Source organism: Bison bison, unplaced genomic scaffold (genome assembly GCF_000754665.1).
Source record: "Bison bison bison isolate TAMUID 2011002044 unplaced genomic scaffold, Bison_UMD1.0 scf7180017864341, whole genome shotgun sequence".
NCBI classification, from domain to species: Eukaryota; Metazoa; Chordata; class Mammalia; order Artiodactyla; family Bovidae; genus Bison; species Bison bison.
Window position 1 is genome coordinate 8316472 of NW_011494913.1, and position 271 is coordinate 8316742.

General features: G+C 41.0%; 1 long non-coding RNA gene across 1 annotated transcript in view; it reads left to right on the forward strand.

Annotated features, from left to right (window-relative positions):
* Positions 1 to 271, forward strand: part of LOC104999043 — a 2127-nt gene that overhangs the window by 187 nt on the left and 1669 nt on the right. The gene's annotated exons all lie outside the window — the stretch shown is intronic.

Consider the following 271-nt stretch of genomic DNA (forward strand, 5'->3'; position numbering starts at 1 on the left):
ACTGAATCCTGGAGCCCATTGCTGCAGGGGCTGGGGTCTGGTTTTCCAGGTCGGTTGCTGCAGGGCAGGACCTCGTGACTGGAAGGAGAGGTTCCCCAACTTCCCAGTGTGTTAAGAAAGTTCTTCATTTCAACATCCTTCTCTGGTCGTCTTCAATTGGATACTCTGTGGATAAACTTGAAACAGTGTTTCTGAAATTAATTGCAAACAAAGGTAATAATTACGTTATTGTTGAGTAACAATGATAATGTTAATTTTCATTATAATTAAT